Consider the following 22,913-nt stretch of genomic DNA (forward strand, 5'->3'; position numbering starts at 1 on the left):
AGTTGCATAGGAGGAAGTGTTTACAGAGCGGCAGCAGAGTGGTGCTCCTTGGGTAACAGAAGTGCTGCAATTACAAAATGTCACATGTTGTTCCTCCCGCTTTCCTCTGAATTATTTTCCTCTGTTAACATGCAGGGCTTCGTCTTTTGCTGAAACAGACACTGACCTGAACTGGTGGTGATTCCTGCCAAATATGCAGGCACTGTTTTGCTATGTTTTGGAATTCGGTGAAGTCCGTGTGTCAGGCATTTGCTTGCGCTCAGGAAACGCCAGTGCTCAGACCAAAGCCCTCCCCGCCCCCTCCCACCCCCAGTGCTTGGAATGCACAGAAACTTTTCAGTTTTTAATTAGTTTTAATATGATGAATGTTTTTAGCTGCCTATCTTGTTACATCCAGTATGCGTGTTAAAAATAAAAACAAAACAAAACAAAATTTAAATGTACTGGTCTTAGTTATTAAGAAAACAAATTGAGACAGAGAAAAAAAAAAAAAAAAAAAAGAGAGAGCACTTAAAAAGCTGTAGTTGCTCGCAGTGGTAACAGGGTTGCAGATAGACTGTTGTTTGCCTGTGTGCATGTTTGTGCTTGGGGAGGAAGAGAGGCACGGGGAATCGGTAATAGGAAACAAGGGGTGCTCCAGCAGCACGCCCGGCCTTTTCCAGTCTTCCAAAGACCAGCTAGAAGGTAGAGACGCTAAATTAGATGATGGCTTATTTCTGTTAAATTTAAGAGCATAAAATAAATTCAGACTCCCTTGAGGAGGGCTGGCTTTTTGGTTTTTTATCAAAATAACATTAGTCGGACTTTTGCCCAACAGCAGGAGCTGATGGTATCTGGATTCCGTTTTATTCCACCCCAAAGGTATAAGACTAGGGGTGACTGGATAAACAGGCCCAGGTGGGGTTAACTGCTATTCATGGAGCAAAGCTGCCAACGGAAAAAATATTTTAAGAAGAAAAAAGTTGGGTAAAGGAGAGAACAGCGAAGTCCCTTGCATGCTTACCAGATCTTCCTCTCAAGTTTGGCCTTTAAACCTTGAAAACTTTATGGATTTCTTAAAAGAACACCTCTGAAAGAATAATGCAAAGGATAAGACCCAGCTACAAAACCGGAACTCTCATCTGTAAAATACAGAAGAGCAGCATGAGGGGATAATTGCAAGTGAGGTGAAAGAAAAAAGGAAAAACTGTGTTAAGTAGTGGTTTGAATCCGGAGTTGTAGGGAAAACAGGGGTATTGGACGAGGAGGCTACCTCAGGTCCAGAGGCTCTATGGCACAAGCCAGAAGTACAAAAAGAAAACGGAGGAATCAAAAGGAAGAAGCACACTCAGAGGGATATAGGAAGAGACTTACTTATTAAATAGGAGTCTTTTAAGTGAATGAGCTCAAATATGCAATGGGTCCAAAAGCAAATATGGGGATTCAAAGATAACTTGCACAAAATTTGAATTTTCTCTCTCTGAAATTTCAGACTCCCAGAATTTCTTTTTCTATTACAAAAAAAACCCCCAAACAACAAACAAAACTCAAAAATCTAACTTAAGAATGGTCTTTATAAAACTCGTACTGAGAGCAGCCTCCCTGTACAGAGCCAGCAGGGCGGGGAAAGGCATTACCCCAGGCACAGAAGGGAGGTTCACCTCCTGCAGCAAGGCGGGCACACAGGCGGTGGCTCTGCACCACCCCGCTCAGGTCTGCACCAGGTGCCTTGGCCAGTGCATTATTCCAGGCGAAAGGTTTGTGTTCTCCTGCCACTCAAATTCTCTCCTAAGACCTGAAAACATTTCCAGCCAAAACCAGGTGAAACTAAGTATGCATTTGTAAAAATATTTGTTTCACTGAATCAACATTTTCCATTTTTTTCCAAAATAAATTCCAGGCTAGCATAATATTCATGAGAACAATGTAAAATCAGTCAGGTCTGCACAGCCTGAACATACGTACATATTTATATGATCCACTTACGATTTTACTGACCGACCTCTAATTCATTCCTTTACCCTTTTTCCTCCAGATGCATTTGCACTCTGATAAACCATTTTCTTTTTAAATCAATAGGCCAGGAAAAATGTTTCCTCCATCTGCAGAAATTCCTACGCTCACCGTCCAATAAATTTACCCAGTTCTCATTGTGGAGCGACATGGCAAAATAGCACATTCAGTAAGAGCCATGTGAGAAATTAACTGTGTAAAAAATAACTTTATCAAACATCTTTGACCTCTGCATATTAATCCTGCTCTCTGGGACTTAGTTTAATATTTCAGGGTCATAAGAAGTTCCAGAAATCTTTGTTTTTCTTCCTCCCCAATTTATTCCTAAGGACGAAGACAGACAAAAGCTATCCCAGAGAGATTTTGTATTAATAAAAACCATAACTTAAAGCCTTAAATTTTTCCAGCCTTGTAAAGTAGGAAAGGTAACCGAAAGAAGAAACCCCTCCTTTTTCCAACAGGTCCTTGTGCTTGCATCTAGCTCTTCAAACTTGTCGAAATATCAAATTTCAAACTCCCAATATTTTAAAGTTATTTTCAGGGATTTTTATGGCTGCCTCTAAGGCCTTGGATAGATATACAGGTGGATACTCCCAGAGCTTACAAGCAGAAAGTAAAATTTTTTTTCCAATTTCTTTAAGCTAACTGCTTTGAAAATATTTTTTCTGTTAGCACAATACATGCATCACAGTTCATGTATGAATTGCTGTGGTGTAATGGTACTATTCATACCAACATGAGATGACCCTGCTGTTGTATCTGTCCCCTACAGTTAATGGAGAAAGAGAAATTGCTTCAGTGTGCAACCCAGCCCACATAAACCAGAGTTACAATCCTCCTAGATTTGCCCATCTCTCTCCCTTAACCGCAGAGAGAATCTAGAAAAATAGCTCTGATCTTTGACAACTTAGTTAAGCACATAAGTTTAGGTAGATCTAATACCTGCCCCTAAGAGAATTTCAGTGGAAAGCAAGCTTTGATGAAAAATCGAAATAAACTTTTATGAGAATTTTGTTGAGATCTTGTTCCTTTTATTTAGATCGGATCTAATTAAAACCAATAACTTCATCTTTAGTCAGAAGTTTTTTGAGCTTTCAGCAACAGGATGTCACAGGACTTCTCTAAGTCAATAGCTCAGGCAGCCTTGCTAAGCTCAATTTTAAGATCTCAAGGTAGTGCTTCAGGGAGGAACATTTCCAGGGACCACTCAGAAGGTCAAAAGGACACACAAAGTGTTGCAAGGCAGGGATCTGAAACACATATGCATATTTGCCTTATCAGCAGGATGAGCACAAATGATGGGACATGTGCCACAGCAGCTTTCTGGATAGCCAGAACTAGGCAAGGCCTAACAAGCACCCTCCACTGAGGACTATAACTTGTCTCTAGACCCAGCATCCTGTTTTATCCATACGTTAGAGCTGAGGAATTTCTGAACAGATTCTTCAAATACTCCCATAGAAAGAGTACTGAAGTACAGCACCCAACAGTGCCCTTTGGGACCATCCAAGAAGGAAGGAAAAGCACCTCAGGGCAACCATTTTCACATCTGCTATGAGCTGGGATGGTTCAGCTGGGTGAACCAGGTAAAGTTATGCTTGAAGAAATCACAGTTGAACAGGCCATTTACCCATACTCTATTAATAACCTCTAGCGGGAAACCTGAAAATGAGACATGCTTGGACAGCTGGCAAGGTTGTCAGAGTTGTGCCATCGATTCTGGAGCAACATGAGTCCCACATCATTGCCTCTGCATTAACAAAATACCTCTTCCTAGCAGTTCTTCATAAAGCATTATTAACTGCCTAAGTAACACAGTGAATCAGCAATGGCTTTCACTAGTCAGAAAAGACAAAGGTCCAAACTCACGGTCCCAAACGGTCCCAGTACGCCCAAGAATCCTCAGTAACAGCTAGTGACAAAAACCAAAGGAGTGGTGACGCCGGATGTGACTTCTGAGGCAGTTAGATGTTAATGCTCCTGCCATTCTGAATGTAGCAATTGAAAATTACTAATTCCAGAGGTGAAATGTCAGATATTTTTGAAGGTTTTTTTAATCACAGAAGACCATGGTTGCACAGAAAGACAGCTTTAGACACATGAAAATTTCTTTGCTGAAGGGACCTCTGATTCCAAAGGGAGGGGAAGAGTGAAAACAGGGATGGAGGGTGTTTTAAGAAAGCCAAAGAATGTCTCATATATGTGAAACTGCAATCCCCTAAAAGACAGAAAACCTATTAAAAAAACGTATTTTATATTTCCCACAAGTGGCTACAGTTTTGGAGGGCATAATAAGGTCATGAAGCATAAATAAAAAGTGAATAAGAAAAATAAGAGATATCTCTGTCTAAAAATCCAACAAATCACAATTAATATTTTAAAAAAAGAGTACAAAAAGAGGAAATTAACTTCAAAACAACCTCTTACTGAATCTAATCACTGTTTCACCTAGCTGTTAAGAAGAAAGGGATCATGAAAAGTGCTCTTTACAGATTTTTTGTGCTAGCATTTTTGAGCAAAAGCTGAAGCTCAAAATATTTCTGAGAACAGCCTGAAAAAAAAGTGTTAAACCTTGAGAGGATCCCTTTTTGTCCTTTACTATTTAAATCAGAAGGCATGTGTATGTCCTAGGACTGGGATTAAAAAAATAATATATTTAATTATATAAGTGTGTGAAAATCAGAGTGGTTTAGGAGCCTCCTGGCAAAACGTCATTTTTTCAGAAATGTTGACTCAACAAAACTGAAGTTAAGCAACTTTGGTTGCAAAGAAAGGGAAACGTTGGCAACTCTCCTAACTCAAAGAAGCTACAGAAAAAATTGCTTGAAGATCTGATTCCATATTCTTAATTGGAAACTGTATTTTATTGTTAAAATAACTTTTTATTAGAGTTTTTAATTAGCATATATTACAAAAGTTCTTAAAACTGAAACTCTGTGCTATCAGAACTTTCCTGCTGTCAATTTTGGCACAAGCTCATTTACATCCAGGGCTCTCTAGTTCAAGCTAGTGCAGACACATGACTTAAACCTAAAAAGAGATTTTCAAAAAGAAGACTGTGCCTTCAGAAGACATTGTTTGTAAAAACAAAGCATAACGAACAGATCTGACCACAGGCAATGTGAGACCCTAAACAGGATTTAGAAAAAAAGTGCTTTTCAACCTAGAAAAATTCATCTGAATCTGAAGTCCCATTTCCCACTGCTGTCAATCCCTCACTTCCAGGCTCATCCTTCACCTATCTTGCTGCATGCTCACCACCACCACCCCCCCCAAAACATGTATCATGAGGAATGAGTCTGCACATGAGCTGTTAACTGCTGAGCAACTGGTGTCTAGGAACAGGGCATGGGTCTATAGGGGCTGCAGTCTATGGGGACAAGGAGTCTGCACCTGCCTTACAGCACCCTTGGTTATAAAATCACGTCCAACTCCGTCAGAAATCATGAGTACTGGCTATGAAAATGCGTTTTAACACGTCAGTCTGGACACTAAGAAAAGCAGAAGTCAAAAAAAACCCTAAACTTGCATGATGTATGCTTCGAAAAAAAATGAGTGGCTTACTTCATTCACTGTCTACAATTTCACAACTTTTTAAACAAAGTATGACGTGTATTCCAAATAAAGTGGTACCCCTTTGGGTCAGAATTGTTCGTAAACAGCACTTTCATCTAAGACTAGATTGCTGATTCAGTAACACTACTTAGAAGAAAATACCCTGCTTTGCAAGGGCAGTAGAAACTGGCCTTCGCCATGAATCGCCACCATCACTAATGAAAGTGGCTAGTTGGATGGCTAACGAGACCTCTCATCAGGGAATGCTAATGGAGAGGAATCAACCTTATATGCAATAAGTGAACAATCAGGTAATGGAGTCAAGGAACCATATAGACAAGGTGGAAAATAAATGCCAGGGACTTGAGAAATCTAATCAATGCCTGATTAAGCTAATTGAAGCCTGGCCACTGAAAATTAATGATTTGGAAAATTGCTCCCAGAACAGAAAAAAAGCAAAGATTGCTGGATCTCACATAAGAGACAGAAGGTTCAAATGTGAAAGCAGTTATCGGGAGATTAATACCTGGTACCCACGCTACATAAAAGTTTGGTATCTCACCTTTCACCACATTAAGTATATTGCTTCCCTGCTGCTTCTCCAAGCCCATGAACCCACCAAGTCTCTGAAGTCCATCAGTCTGATTTTTTTTTTCACTGTAAGAATAAAGGGAGCACTAAGACAGGCTGAAAAGAGCAGTAACATTCTAATTACTCCAGAATGTCTTCCTTTTCAACTTCAGTGAAAACAAAGGGTCTGTGTTCAAAATGAAAAACATAAAGTAGGGATGCTAAAAATAGCTACAGCATGAAATGTAAAAGACACTTTACCGTGTGCTAAGGTACAATTGTTCTAATCCTAATCACCAGAGTTTTCAACTAAAGGCTCCTTTAAAAACCGTTATTGAACTGGAGGGCTTTGGTTTTTTTAACCTATCATCTATCGATTCCTGGATTTCCATGGACTACTCCTGGGAGCTGCGAGCCCAATATCAGGACTCTTGCACTTATTACACAGGAGCCTGCACCTCTACAAGAAATTTCTAAAGGTACTAATCAAAAAAGGTTGAAAACCATTAGGCATACAGACCTTTGGCACAGGCCTGAGCCTGTGGGTGGGCAGGGAGGCAGCCTGAGTTCATCCCCAGGCACTAGTAATTCAGGCACTTCACTGGGCAGCAGGCAGCAATACTCGGGTTTTTAAAACCATTAACATGTAAAAATAGTTAAAATTGTACCTTTCAATATGTAGTGCTTTTCTTAGGCCAAGAGATCCCAAACCAAATTCTTGTGGTTTCGATGGAGTTGTGCTAAGCCATGAAAAGTAGATTGTGGACAGTCCACAGGAGCATATCAAACAGTACTGTAATTCATCCATTAAAAGTCTGATGAGAAGGAAGTGCATGCTTTTACTCGTCATCATTTCATTCTTAAATTTATTCTGAATTCTTCTGATTATATCATCTGCACCTCATTACTCAGCTGAGATGTTCTCTTTATTGCACTCACATTTTTAAAAGCCATCTGTGACAAAACTGGAGGTGTAACAGTAGTCCTTGGGCATAAAATGATTTAAGGATCACCACGTTAAGGCAACACTTATTTTAGCCTGCCATTGTGGCAACTTTGCTACAGCTTTGTTAGATCCTGCTGAAGTTTGTCCACATTTCTTGTACCTTGATTACAGGCTTTCGGAGCATAGTTACGATTTAATAGCTCATTGGTCTTCTATTTTCCACATGATCAATAAATAGACCAACTTCCACCCGTATGTGGGAACCAGAGATACTCCAAAGGGGTTTTTTTTTCCCCTAAGGAAAATGAACTAATTTTTTTTCTGCTTTGTACTCTTTTATCCACACAGGATGTTACTTTCTCAGAGTATTACATTGCTCAGAACATCAAAGATACTAAAATGTTACTACACCTAACTCAGGCATGCCCTGATGCCTAACGGCATACTTGCATGCAATTAATATGCAGCTGACAAGATTCCCAAAGCTGGCTGATTGTGACACCGCTAAGCAAGTCAGCAGTGAAACAGAGGAAATGGGTGGGGTTTAGGCATCAATTCAGCTGAGACAGGCATTCTGCCAGGGACTGTAAATCCTATCAGAACAAAGGGAATGAAAATTCACTCCTAGGGATCTTGGAAATCCACTGATTTGAACAACTATTTTGAATACAGAGAATGTAAGATCAAATCTGTCCTCTGCACTGATTCAGAATCTCACACTTCTACCTCCTCTCCCCACCTTTTTAGGGAAATCTACATGCTTTTGTTTCCTTAGCTGTCCCTTTAAGAAGTATCAGTGATTATGTACACAAATATACTTTAACAACTGGTTTTCATTCATCTATTGTATCACTTACACATTTAAAGAATTAGTGAGGTGCAATATACCTTTACAAAATTTGTGCATTTTTTTTCACTACCATATCATCAACCTCTGTGTTTCTGGGATTTTTTTATAACTGTATTTTTAATCATTCTATCAGTTAAGTTGCCAAGAGCTGAAGAAAGCCTTACTGGTCTGTAATTCTCTGGGTTATTACTGGGCTTTTTATAAGCATATATTTTGCTATTTTCCAATATAATTGCTGGCTTTAATTAGCAGCCATTTACTCTTAAATTCATTAACATGCCTATTTATGCTCCGTCCAGCTTGTTGCTCTCCTTAGCTCATTGCTTTGCTACCTTTGGACTCCTCAGCAATTTAGACCATCACTTTCCCAGCTGGGTACAAAGAGCTTCCAAGTCTCCGTTCCGTTAAAGATAAAATTCCCTGACCTGCCAGTTGTCTCAAAAGGAGATCTTTCCTTCAGGATCTGCCTTGACTTAATCTGTCAGCTACCACTGCTCTCTTGTTTGGGGTGATGTTTGTCATGGAAATAGAAACTGTACATAGAAATGATGTGGGTAATTCTTCTCACTTGCAGCAACTTCTGCCATGTCCCTAACCTTTTTGAACAGAGACTACTGCAGTGACTCTATCATGAAAACAAAGCAGAAGAGAGAACTAAATCAGCCTTCCCTACACAGCAGGCAAAGTACTGTACTTTGCAGAAGCAGAGCTCAAAGGTTATTGGAGTAGCCTAGGAAAGGCTCTCTGTTCTATTTGCATCTGTCTGTTTGCCTTCTTCATTTCCGCTAAGTTACTGCCCTGAATCAGGATATCTTCTTAATTACCAGTACACCAGATTTCTCTTATTTATCTGTCTGACCTTTACCAGGTCAAAAGCTAACTAAATGTACTGTTCCAAAATAACTAAGAGCATTGTACACTGAGCTGCTATCAACTCCTCCTTCCAGACTGTGCAGTCCCCTTTTCCATTCCACCAAGTGCTATTGCACAACAAACCCTTTCCTGAAAACCTTGGTCATTTGTAACATGTCAGTTTGTAACATTCCTATGGAAAACTATCAGCTTTACTTCCTAAGCATGGTAGCCTACCCCAACTGGTGTAAGACTACTGAATTTAATCAAGAAAGGCCCTCAAGTTCCACATCAACCAGCTCTTTATAAAGATAAGCATTATTCCCCAATGCCATCACAAGCTTTATGACAAAAGGACGAAAGGAATCTCACCCTGTTAATACTATATTAAACATTTGTTTTCATAAAATCTTCAGTCTTAAATATTTCTGCAATATTCTCAGCATCAAGAATCAAGTTCTTAGGTCTTCAGAAACAGAAAGTATGAAAGGGCAGCAGACACAATCAAATTAAAATTACCTCTTGAATTCAAATGAGGGCATACAATTATTTTTTTCCACAATTCAGTCAACTCTAGTCAGATTTGACATCAATTTAGCAATCTACAGAAGTGTGTATATTGTACAGCTACTTACTGGGTGCAGCACAGTAAGGTGTTACACAGAGTTTTAAAAGAAAACTTTAAAAACTGGAAAAGCACGTACCATACAAAGAAAAGCCAAGCTAATTATTTGTGTTCACTACAATCAAAAACCAAACACTGTATTAGAATTAGACAGTGAATGCACACCTAAATGCTATGTCATATCATAAAAGGAAGCTTTTGTTGGATTACAATGAATTTCATATAGTCTTTATCCACAGCTACACTGAGTGAAATGGGCAAGAGTAAGCTGCAGCTGGAGATCAGGAGTTCCAAAAAAACCACGCTGAAAAATATAAATTTATTATATATCTGCACTTCTATTCCATGCAACAACCACAAAATGCCACTCATGAAATGCCATCTCTGAACTGACTGATAAGATCATTTCCTTATCTCTTTTGTAGTTCTTGTCGTTCCCCCTTGCCATACCAGTCACAAAAATATAGGCCAAGAGGGGGTGGGGATAAGTAACTCTTAATAAATCTACTTAAAAAAGGCAAGTGTATGTATATATATGTTAGAATAATATATATCTAACTACATTTTTTGCCTACCTTTGCCAGGCATGCAAAAACCAATATTCATGTTTATCTGTAAACAAGTGAATAGTTAAAATGAACTGGCTCTGCAGCCTTATCAGGGTCCAGTGAGTTCAGCTTTGAGGGAGGGTCATATCTTCATGTGCTGGTACACAGTGGAGATTTGATGCGTCTGATAACAGTTTCAGGGATCTACTGGAACCTACCAAGGAACTGGAATATAAATATTAAAAAATAACTAAGAATGTGCTCCACCTGAATCAGTAAAAGATAAGTTTCCAGTCTGAATTCATCTTCTCCCAACAAAGAAGAGACTCTCTGATTCTCTTAACAATTTCATGGCGTATCCCAATGTTACCACAAGCCTTGAGAGATAAGGGTTTTCCTCTGTTAAGAAAATCAAGTTATTAAATTGGTCAAAGATGACTCTACCAGAAATTTATTCAAATCTTCTTTATTAATTACCATAGGAATTTAGTTTGAGAGTCACATATAAAATTTTCCTTAGTTTTCACAGATAAAATATATTATGTACAAAAATTCCTAGGATTTTAATTTAGTGAAACCCCAATAGTACTTAACCGAGCAAGTTATTCTCTGTACAGAGAAGAGCACTGCAGGACTGATTCATTCTTTTACAGTGCATTAGTTTAATCACCTAGGAGATTTCTAACAGACGATGAAATCTAAACAGGAGCAGGAACTTCAGTCATCTTTGCATGAACATATTTAGTTTCACATTCTATCCTAGTACCAAGCAAAATAAAACAGTCTAAACAAACTTCAGTTTCATCCACACAATTTGTTTGACTTTTGTTGGATTTAAAAAGGCAGAACCAGGTATTGTTTATTAATGCTGTAGTTAAAATCAGGTTCTTCTATTAATAACTCTCTTGAAATAGGAGCCTGTATGATTTTTTTCTTTTACTATTTTTTGACACGCACTAATTCTAATAACATTGTAAAATTTGTATAGAATAGACAAGTGAGTCAAAGTAACAATTACAACAAATTATAGAGCAACCTTCTGTTACACCCTATACCTTTTTTTAAAATAATTTGTTGTTTTATACAGTCTCCCAGTTATCACGGAACGATCCAGGGAGACTCTCAAGATATAGTGACAGATTGTTAAGAGCTCAGACAAAAGTGAACTCTAATGAGCAGATAAAATCAACAAACAAAAGGACAAAATTCTATTTTCTCTATTCAAAGAATAGTCTTTCCTGGTAAGAAGACACTGCATCAGGCCATAGACAGATAAAAATAAAACCAGAGCTGATTATAAAATAGATATGATATCCCAAGTTAATAAAGTGCATAAAAAGAGAATGAATGTTCAATTCTACCTTGCCTATACCCAATTTCTCAATGTCTCTAGCAGGTGCGAATATACTTTGCTCTATAAAATTCCATATTTTAATAAATCATGACAATGTTTTTATAAAAAGTACCCCTCTAAGTTACTGTTTTTCATTCCCTTCTTTTCTTCATCCTTTGTGTTTCTGCTTTGTAACTGTAGAATTGTTCATAACCAAAGATCTCATTGGTTAAAATTATATACCATGCACTATCCAATTTTAAGACCTGTGTGCAGACATATGTAACTGGGTGCTAACATGCAGGAGTATACCAAGGGGAGCTAACATGCAAAGAAATTCAACTTATTAAAAATTTTTGTTGTACGGAGCTCAGAAAATTCTTGACCCATAGTGGAATTATGTAGCAACAAATCTATACCTCCTATACCTCTCTTCCCATTCCACATGATGCTGATGGTGTCAGAAGAGACACAGTCAAGGGTCCTCCCACCTACATGTCAGATAGCTGTGCCATAAAGGGATCCCAGTTTTCACTGGAGTGGGGGTCTTTCCTGCACACATGCTGGGAGGTGAGGAAAATGCTTTCCTATCTGGCTGCATGAAGTGACTTACAAAAGAGATCTGAATCCAGAGAAAGTAGGAGTTAGGCTAACATGTGGAAGACAGACATACATTTTGTTGCCTTAATTCCCAGGATCAGTATATTCTGATTTATCGTTTTCTACAACTTTGTTAATTTGAATCCAATATTGCTTTTCATTGTTGACAAGGAAAGCTTTGCCATCAAATAGTTATGCAAGCCAACCTGTAACTATTAGTTATAAGGTTAGATCAGTTCCTTCCCCTCATAAAATCAAACGATCTATGCATGCAAAATACAGGCAGGTCTGACCTACTCTATCCTGTTGACCTTGTACATTTAAACAACAGCTGTGCACAGAAAAGTCTGAATTAAGGACAAAACAGTAGCAACTAATATAGTAAAGAATCAATGCAATATTTATTAAGGTGGTCTGTGAGAAAAGCAGGGAAGTCATGACCTTGTTTCAGTATATACAGTTCTCAGAAATGTCTTCCAAGGTGACTGAAAAATAGAATGTTTGGTACTGAGTACCTTCAGAATGGATCCTGCACACAGGAATAAGAACACCCTGTAAAAAGGGAAGGAAGAGCATATACTGACACACATAACATAACAGACACACTTCTAGTAAATAAACCTCCATCTGGAGCTCCAGTTTTAGGAACCGGATACCAAACTTTGGAAGAATAAATTACATTTACTTTTAAATATTTTCGTAGACAATTTTCACACTGATATAAGAATTATGTAAACAGCTGCTAAAATAAATCACTGGTATTTAGATTGCAAGCTGTCTGGAGTAGACACTGTCTTTAACTTTATGGCTGCAGAGCACCCCGTGCCGTGCACCCTGTCACATGGCCCGTCTTGTTATCTGTTTCACCACAGCATTCAGTGGAAATGGGGATCTCAGTGCATAGGTCCTTAAAATGCTTACATACATTTTAAGAAATTAGACCTGTCAGAAGTCTTTGCACACTAATTAAGCATAGCAAAGTGCAAAAGAAATTAAGATTCCCATTGCACAGTCAGAGAACTAATGCTCCGGAGGCTAGTTAAATAATTAAGTCAAGGGTTCCTTGACCAGTGCCACAAAGCCATTTATCCAACAAGAAATCCAGATAAGCTTTTGTATTGTGATTCTCAGTACAAACTGTGATGGGGAACAAAAGATACACTACTTCAGTGCATCTGTATACAATTTCTCTTTTAGCTGAAAGAAGTGATATTCAAAGATTACCACCAGGAAATGAATGCTGGGGCTGGCCGGAGATAGGTTCACAAGTTACCATTGTGCCTTTTTACGTTTCCAAGTCCAACATTTAAGGCACTGTTTGAACATTCAGTGCTTAAAACATCACCCTTTTCCACTGTCAAAGTCAACAAGGTGCTGTTGAGTAGATGCACAACCATCTAAATTGTGACCAACCATTACCTGGTCCCCAAAAAATTCACAAAGGTGAGGTACTTCCATCTCCCTCTCAGGAGCCCGCAGCAGTAAACAGTAGCACATAAAGAACAATTCTGGATGCTCCTCTACTTAACGGCTATTGAAGTCCTCTCTGCTTCACAGGTTTAATTCAACTGTTACACAACTATCATAACTTCCAAACAAGGACATCACATCTCCACCCTTCTTGCTGTAGCTTTTACTTTTTGTAGAAAAATATGTAAATATTTCTGAGTAGAAACTGGAATGCCACATCTCCCGTACTCCCAGGTGAAGAAAATCCATTATTGGTCTCCCACTGTTGGGGCTCCTACTTCAAGCATGCCACTGAGGATGAATGAAACCAGTCACAGAGAGATGTATTTTAGCAGCCCCATTTACATTTGAGTGCCATGTCTTGAGAACTGGGCATCTGACAGACTCTAAGGGATGACTTAAAGGACTGAAATGAGGCTCAAGGCAGAGAGCCGCCTGCAGAAAACCAATAGGAATATCAAGCACAGGGACTTCAGTGGAATCCACACTGTCCAAATATGACCCATAGTCTTTTTGTACCATCCAGCATCTTAGAAGGCATGCCTGTATCATGTAATGAACCCAAACTATCTAGTACCTCCACAGAGAGCTGTACTGCACTACATGGATACATCGGCTCAGGTCCCAAGATAGTGCAATCAAATTAGTATAGAACATGGATCTAGTTAATAAGTCCTGCCCTTCAGCAGGCAAATATAACATCACATTAGCAGTGTTACACTTTGGGTATAAGACATTAATAGGGTTACACTATCTGGGCATCTCCACATGCATCCCATTCTGAAATGTACATGTGTTGACTCTTATCTGGCTTTTTTCTTTTTCCTTTTTTTTTTGTTTATTTTAATTCCTCTGGCACTACAGCAAGCACTCCCATCCCAGTGTCCACAGAACACTTTAAGAGCAAACACACTTTATTTTAAAATCTTGGGGCCCGACTTTAGGAAGTTGTCTCAATCCAAATACACTTTGCTGAGTGCAAATTCAAAGCTTGGAGCAAGGCCCATTGGGTAATGAACCTCAGGGGCTATTAATCCACAACCTACAATTTGTAAATGTGCAGGATACTGACTCAGTAGAAAAAATAATTTTAAACATCTGTGGTATTCTTTCAATTCCAGATTAATTACACTGCTCAGATTGTAACGTTAGCCAGAAATTTCAAGTCTCTCCACTGCTATGTTGAGAATGCTGTATTTTCCTTTGTGTTTATCATTGCTCTGCTACAGTAGGAGGCTTCCTGCCCAGCATAAGCTTATGTTCAGTTCTGTGTCCTACATTTATTCCACAGCTCACCTTGCCTGCCTTTTCTTTCTCTCTTTGTCTGAAGTCCTTCTGAAACTCTTTGTTACACAGCATTAATTATTATTATTACTTTTAAGACAAAGGCTGTGTACATACCCCCACATCACTCCATCAAAATGGTGATATAAATGAAAATCTAAACAGGCTGTTTAATCCTTTTGAGAAGCTAATAATTATTTTCAATCAGCAAAGACTATTCTGCCATTTCAAAGAATGATTAATGAGAGCAAATGTGTTTGTAATTTATTAGCAGCAGCTTGGAGGGGGGGGACAACTTAGGAATGGCAGCCATAGCATCAACATCTGACAATGTGAAGGCAGTTCTGCTCCATATTATAAAGTCAAACACGAGGCTGCCTCTCTGTTGATTTATACTCTGCACAGCAATACCAAGTGCCTGGGTTTTATTCATGAATGGCTTTGCAGTTATTTTTTGTAGAAGTGTCATGGAAAAAAGAAATCCACGAGTATGTACCTCTTCCACAACACTCACTCAGCCATCAGTATTTGTCAACGTATGCTTCTCTAAGAACAGAAGTATATCACAATAAAACAGGAGGGAAAAGGCAGAAGGAAAGCAGAGGATTGACTGCACCGAGATAGGAGGAACATTAAACCCCTCTATCATAGCACCTGGTGAAATAACTGTATGGCCTGCACACAACAGAGTGTCTGAGAACTCTGCAGACTTGAATATGCAATTTCATCTCCACAACACCCTCACAAGAAGAGAATACGCCCATGTCACAAACAGGAAACTGAGGCATGGCAGGACTAAGAACTCCTTAACTCTCATTATGTTCTTATCTGTTCACTTAGTTTCCTAAATACTTTTAAAAATTGACAATACTTCTAAAATTTTACTCTTAAGGTTAGGCTCCCCCCAAAGAGGACTCTGAGAATTAAATGGGGCTTTATGTGCCTAGACAACCCACCTGACAGCAGCCAGACTCAGCTGTCATTTTGCCTTGAAAATGCCTTGCTTCTCCAGCACAGAGCTTTCCCCCAGTCTAAGCTGCAATGAAACCTAGAAACTAGAACGGCAATTCCTATGTCTAAATCAACTAAGCATTGCATTTCCCAAAAGAAATTAATACATGCAGCATTTCCGAAGGTACAAAAGTCCAGCCTAAGGTATTGCACACACATTCTACTTGTTACAGGGGCAGCAGAGTGTCTGCAATATGGGCAAATACAGAAAAGCCTCAAAATCCAGAACAATAACATTTTTGCATGCAAAAAGACAACTGTAGGAATATTCAGCTTGATACTCAATCATCTCTGAATGGATAGCGTGTCCTCCCAAACAACTGACACGACCAAGCTGGGACTGGCCGAAGCCCCTGTTCCTCACCTCCATCCCAAGAGGGTGTTTCTTTGATAGCTGGGATCAGTAGCAGCACCATCTGCCCCTTCTTTTGAAGTTGTGTCACTATGCAGAAAGAAAAGCAAAACTGAAAGAATCAGAAGGAAAAATTAGGTGCAGCATGACAGCATCTCTTTTGTCCAGTCATGTAGTCCCAGAATCTTGTTTTCTTACTGTTTTTTGTTTTGTATTAAAGTAGAGGGATGAAGGGGAAACCAGTCATGACCCATTTAATAAATAAGCAATTATTCCTATCAATTTAGCACTTGATGGACCCCATCTGGAGTATTGTGTGCAGTTTGGGGCTCCCCAGGACAAAACAGACACAAACTGAAAAGTCCAGTTGGTGGAGCACATGACTATGATGAGAAGTTGAGGAATCGGATTTGTTCAACCCAGTGAAAAGGCTAAAGGAGAGTCTAGTTTCTATTTTCAACTTCGTAAAAGGGGAAGAGCCAGAGAGAAGACAGAGACTGCTTCTTCTCAGCAGTGCACAGCACAGGGACAGAGACAATCCTCAAAACTTACAGCATGGAAGATCCTAATTACATACGAAGAGAAAAAAGATCATAAGAAGGGTGGTCAAGCAAAGGAACAGGCTCACAGAGAGGTCATGAAACTTCCATCCTCGGTAATATTCAAAGTTTTCCTGAACAAGGCCCTGAGCAATTTGACTGAATGTTAGCACTGCTTTGAGCAGGGGGGGGTTGACCAGATGACCTCCAAAGATCCCTTATAACCTAGCCCATCCTATGATTCTGCTCAGACATTCTTGTAACATGATAATTAGGAAGACTCAAGTTTGAACTGATGCAAAAGTAAGAAGGCTATGACACAGGTTGACCTCCAGTGCCTAACTCTACATCTGCATTTTGAGGATTAATGCCTTAGCTGGTGAGCTGTGTTTTCCACCTTAAGCAACAGTTCCTGCACAAAGGAGAAATGAATGAAATATCATTAAAGTTTTCTGAGCAACCAGAAAAAATTAAGCTAAATCATTCCAAAGAAATTCACCTTGCGAACCAAGCAGTTTCTGTTCAAGGCAGACATAACCCATGTACACACTGAATTTGGCAGCATTACAGGGATAATATTTTCCTAAGGATGAACTAGTCTTGTAGCATTTTGCCTGTATGTTAGACACAGATACGCTTCCTTCATCAACTATCAACTGGCATGCATGGCTTCTTGTTCCACCTCATTCTTACTTAACCAATCTATTTACAGTGAACAACACAAGCAAGAACCTTGGGGGTGATTTTTGTATGGCAGATTATGAATCACATTTTTTGGCCCTTCTTTTACATCACAGGGTACTGGCCACAGCTGGAAGCAGAACACAGTCCTCCTCAGATCAATGGTCTGCTCTGATATGACAAATTCTGTGTTTTCATTCTGTTCCCTTTGATGTCTTCCTCTCTTCTCAAGCCTCATCTTGTTTTTATTCTATACATTGTATTTGGCTGAATTAGACTACAAAGTCTTGCAGAAGACATTGGTTTGAACAAGACTTCAAAAAATGGCTTAGTACATCTGGATACCTCAAGTTGAGTGACACTTTAATATAACTGGATTTTTACAAAATGATGGACACCTGCTCTTTGAAAATCAGGCTCCTCTTAAGTTGAATGAAGATAAGCACCACAGAAGTGATGCACCTGAAACTAATAGAAACTTCTGAAAAGTCCTGTGCCTTACCATGATTGATAGAGAACCGTGTGCATTTACGGCATCTTTTTAAGAAAGAGCCACATGTCTGGCTCAGGGGTAACAGCATTGCTGGTTTCATATGCAACTACCTCTCATAGTGCACCACTATATTAATCTATTCTGAATAAATGAGAAGAGTGCTAAAATTTTAATGAACAGTGTTCCCACCTGTTTCAAGATAATGAAAGAATGTAAAGCTGTTCTTAGAACTTTACAGAAAGCAAGACTAATTAGACACTATCAGCACCTAAAACTTTGGGCTGATCACACCACCACATTTTGTGCAGAAAGGGAAATTTTTTTGTATGGGCCTGTTATTTCTAAAAGAAAGTGATTCCTTGCTGTTACATTGCTCAGGGGAGCAGCATAAGGGAAAATAAAGCCCTATTCCACAGATCATTCTGTACTCCCACTGTTCCGTAAGAATACTGGGGTCCTATGGGCAAGGGACAAGACCTACAGAAACGGTACCTGGGCTTACACACCTCCCACCTAAGAGAAAGCCTCTGCCACAAAAGAGGGTGCCCAGTTCCTGAATATTCAAGTAATTACCACCTGAACTTCTCCATCTTATAACGTGAAGATCTGAGGCATTTTCCTTTCCTCATTGCTGATATGTTGGCAGGGGAATGACAAACAATATTGAGGCAGGAGTCTCATGACCACCTTGGCAAAAGAAGACTATCCTTTAACAAGTTCTGCTTTATCATTCGAAAGAGCTTGTGTGCATTATGGATGAAATAGTATCTCTTTGATAATAGACAAAGTATAGCATCCAGTCTGTGATGGGACACTTGCACGCTTCTCTCATAAAGTCAAAACGGTGTTAAATTTCTGTCGTCTGTATTTGAAATGCAACCTCCTCCCCCAAGAACCTATGTGTGAACAATGATCATGTAACTCACGCCAGACTGTGACACTAGCCTAGTGCAAGATATGTTTATGAGGCAGAATGAGTGTTCATCGTCCTACTGCCTAATGGAATTAAATTCATGAATAAACCCAACGCTAATGAAGAATACTATTTATCAGAGTACAGATTATTAAAAGACTGTGTTTCCATTTCAATGAGTTGTGAGAAAAGAACTATCTTGCAGGTTTGCAGGTGTCCTGGGGCTGCTTAACTGATCACACAGAACTGCTGTGGATGCTGAATTTTGAGAACCTGCTGGTAGCACCAGCACTGCTCATGATGAGGTGGCTCTCTGGCTGCTGGACAGGCCAGAAAGAACTCCTCTCAGATGTGAAGTAAAAGCAAAGATCTTACTCTACACACTCAGAATGCCTAACTGGAACTACAGTATTTTAATGGTAAGGGAATAAAGATATGAGGGGAGATACTGAATTTGGTTCTACGTATCACTCAGAGCAGCTTTATCCTGGTTTTTAAGAATGCAAGAAGGAACATAAGCCAGTTTACCACAGACATTAAAAATGTGTTATTAAAAAAAAGAAAAATTCACTATAAAAAGTGAAGGATAGTGAAGGAGAGGTGAAAGGATGAAATGGAGACTGGGCTCAGTGAGTTACGTAGGGCATGCATAAGAAGAATCACTGAGACAAAATGTGTAAAGGGCATGGCAGTGCAAAATAATATGGTGTAAGAATACTGGAAACTGAACTAGCAGAGACCTTGACACAAGACATCATAAAGATACCTGGGATCTGTATGAGGTTTTTACAAAGGCCAGCATTAAAATAAATAGATAATTAATATGTCCGAAAATACAGTTTAAGCATAGATATTAAAATGGTGGTATAGCATCTGCCACCATCAGACTCAAGCAACGAAGACATAAGTGAATCTAAACAGATAAGAGCTTGGAATACTATTGGTCCTAAATGGCTGACACCTGACAATATTAATGATCAAGAAAATAAGTTAACACAAATAAGAAACACATGCTATCATAAGATGTGTATCAGAGTATTAAAGAATTACTCCTATTTTTGTCTTACCTGTAAAATCACCAGTGAAACTGTGAAAATGAGAAAAATCAAGGCAACACGGGGGAGATAAATCTTTGGCTGTTATCAACAGACATTAGTCTTTTTTTTTCTTTCTCTCTGTTTTTTTTTTTTCTGCATTGTTATAGTCATTCAGTGGTTACACACTGATAAAAATCCCTCATGTTTCAGCTGTCAGATTTTAAATATGGAAATCGAGGATACTCCTAGAGAGAAAAGCTATGCACATGTTTTATTTGATTCAGAATGAAGTACTCTGCACATGAATCAACTGTTCTAATAAACGAGGAATCAGACAAACTACAAGTAATTTCTATATTCAGAAAAACTGCTTTTCTGGATACCTATTGTGACAGCTGCTCTGGGAAAAACTGAATTCAACATATATTTCATAGGATACTTGAGTTCAACCACATAATTCAGCACAATTTGTGTTATATAGGACAACTGTGGCAACACTACCTAATGTAGACATACTACCTTGGTGAAAAAACAAGTATTATGAGTACAGTTTACTCTGAGGGTTAACTGTCTAGCTCAGTGCAGAACTAGAAGTCCACACTGCAGATTAAATGCGACTGCAAATACATCAGTTCAAAACTCATTGCAAACAAAGCCTCAGTCCGCCCAAGATAAAACTGTGGAATCTTCCTCAAAGGCAAAATGATAGGCAGGTTTATAAATAAAACAAATAAAACAAAGACACATTGTTTTACAAAAATATATGATGCCAACTTGAAGGGGGGATGGAATCAAACTGCTACACGAAGAGACTAGTGATGTACACTGCTGTCTTCCTAAAGCTTCTGTCAAACTATATTTTTCTTAAGATTTAGACAAGACACGTTACCTTTAACACACACTAAATAGAATATCTTAAAGCCTCATGGGGAGCCCAGGCTCTACCAGGTTAGCATGGGTTAAAGTTGGTTGCATGTGTTAACTTCACACCTTTAAGTCTTTGTCTAGACAGAGCATTAGAATAGATAACTTGTTTGTAGGATGTAAGTATACAGAATTAGATAACAAACTGTTCCAACAGGCATAAACAAAAAGTCAATGTGCTGACAATGGATTGTGGAAGACAGAAGTAACAAGCTGTGTTCCTTGGGGATGCCTGCCTAGCTCTCTGTTGTTTCTTAATGACCTTGAAAGGTACTGTCTGAATGTGGTCAAAAATATGTGGTAACTGGAAATATCATGAATGCCTCATATACTTAGAAAAAGTTTCAGTTACCCACATTTAAGCTAAAGGAGCCATACCACAAAATAGCATTCAAGCGCCCACATTGACAAAGGTAATGCCATCATGCAATGCATTAGAAGGACTTCTGGGAGCACACCCCCTGCTCCATTAGCCTGTATTAATCTGAGCAGCTTTGCACATTCTTCTCCACTGCTCAGTGGGAATGCACAGCCAGTTTACCTAAGCAACTGTGGGAAAAGGCACAAGACACTGGAAGAGCAGAGGCACTTGAGTGTAGCTGACCTGCAGGGAAGTTGCATTTATAGATTTGATCTTCAGCCTTTCTCACCAGACACCTATCAATGTACCAAAGGGGATGTATTCCTAAATTAGGTTAACTAACCTTGCCTTGCCAATCCAAGCTTCCCACCAAGGAAGCTTAGGTTTGAATGTTTTCTTTCCTGACAGCTTCAAAGGGCAGAGATGTTCTGTGAAAAGTTGTTCTATGACAATAGCCATATTCTGGCAATACTAAATCAAGCAGTACCTGATTTGCATACAAAGGCAGTTTAGCCATACAAAAATACATAGATGCTTGCTATTGTGAACTCCATCAGCTTGCTACTCAAATTTCTAAATGCCTTTCAATTAAGGCAACGTGTACTCTGCCAGTCATGTCTCAGGCAGAGGTTTAAACTAACCAACAAGTCTGGTATCAGGAAGATATCTTCCCTGCACAAGGGTCCTGTGCTAATAGTGCAGCAAAAGCTAGCGCTTAGTCCATTTCCTTTGATCCCAGAATTGCAATTTCCCTTTTACTAAAACCTTTGCAATTTTCTATCAAGTCTCCTGGATTTTCCCATGTTTCTGTATCACTGACTATTTGGGTCCTGAGTAGTTAAGCCACTCCAAAACACATCCTAACAATATATTGACCAGGCTTTCAAACCATGGTCTGTCACTGTTGTGCAACGTACCAGCGTGGTGTTGCTGGAGCCATGGCAGATAATAGGGTGGTTACCTGTTAGTTCAGTGTCCTTATGCCCAGCTGAAACAACACATGAGAGGAGAGATAAATAACCAGTGGAAGTTGATAGTCAGGTTCACATCTTTCGTCCCTGAAAAAAAGAAATATATACACCTTTTACAGATGAATGGATAAGTGCACAGGTATTTCCTCACCAGGCAAAAATTGTCTGTAGGATTCTCTGTGGTTATAAGAGGGGTAGGAAGCCCCAGAAGAGTGTTAAAATATAAAGGGAGTTTCCCCATAACGATCCATGCTTGGTATCTAGCTTATTAATTGCAGCATGTTTTATTTGACTGTACCTCCCTCTGCTTCTAAAAATAGGACTGTCAAAAGTCATTGCTATATCAGCCGGTTCCTCTCTGCAAGTTAATCTATTATACAAGAAAAGGACTTTACAAATGGCTACATTAAAGACATCTAATAAAGTCAAAGCAGCTGTTTTAAAACATATTCAAACAAAATCTAGTCAATGAGATTTGGCCTCTGAATTTCATGTTGTACTATTAGGTATGTAAAAATGGAGCTTTTCAGAGGAATGAATCCTTTAAATTAACCGAAAAGTCAGGCTATTTGAGCACCTCATTATACTCTGTATTGAAGATCTTTCTCATCCATATTATCCTATTAAGGATTGCAGTGATACCCACAACTGTATTCACTGGTGTAATAAAAGGACACACGCAGCACTCAAACCAGTGCTTTTGATACTTCTGTCCTTATTCAAGTTCAGTTCCTATTTATCGCAACAAAAATTTTGTTACAGGATATGGAATTAAGCCGTATGTTTTTAACCCAACAATATATTACGTCCTGTAAAAATGTAATTTTCTGGGCCTTACAAATTATCAAAGCTTCAGATCATTATTAATTACTTATGCATGCATATTATTCTTCCTTCCCACTGACAGATCTTTGAAGCAGAATGGGTGCATTTCCTTCAGGCTATTCTGCCTTAAAAGGGTCAGCTTGAAAACCACATTTTTGTTACGCCTATCAAATGTGGTATC

The 22,913-nt window shown here is 39.0% G+C and overlaps 1 long non-coding RNA gene across 1 annotated transcript; it reads right to left on the reverse strand.

Annotated features, from left to right (window-relative positions):
- Positions 1-10,487: 10,487 nt before the first annotated feature.
- LOC135312862 (uncharacterized) lies at positions 10,488-21,989 on the reverse strand. The gene is made up of 3 exons (XR_010372481.1): positions 21,898-21,989; positions 16,001-16,078; positions 10,488-12,356 (listed from the first exon to the last, which is right to left on the reverse strand). It is a non-coding gene; the product is annotated as an uncharacterized LOC135312862 (long non-coding RNA).
- Positions 21,990-22,913: the final 924 nt, after the last annotated feature.

The sequence above is a fragment of the Phalacrocorax carbo genome, chromosome 3 (genome assembly GCF_963921805.1).
Source record: "Phalacrocorax carbo chromosome 3, bPhaCar2.1, whole genome shotgun sequence".
NCBI classification, from domain to species: domain Eukaryota; kingdom Metazoa; phylum Chordata; class Aves; order Suliformes; family Phalacrocoracidae; genus Phalacrocorax; species Phalacrocorax carbo.